Here is a 276-nt window from a genome sequence, read left to right as displayed (position 1 = left end):
CCTTGAATGGACACACTCACGCAGTTGCACCCTCAAAACTCACAAACTGGACTTGGTTTAGAAAGGACCAAATATAAGTATTGCTTAAACGTTTTACTCTTCTTGAATATCTTTTGTACAAATGTTTGTGAATAAGAATGTGAGGTGGAGGGTTATCTGATCCCAGCAGAGATACGTGGTGGATAAACAATTTTATGTACCAATTAATGCTTTCGGCGGGTCGCTTCCTTTCTGGCAGTTTTCCAGCAAAATACAAAGCATGATCATATCTTTATC

This window comes from Theobroma umbraticum, unplaced genomic scaffold (assembly GCF_002168275.2).
Source record: "Theobroma umbraticum cultivar Fairchild unplaced genomic scaffold, ASM216827v3 scaffold_30.0, whole genome shotgun sequence".
Lineage (NCBI taxonomy): Eukaryota > Viridiplantae > Streptophyta > Magnoliopsida > Malvales > Malvaceae > Theobroma > Theobroma umbraticum.
This window is presented reverse-complemented; position numbering follows the sequence as displayed.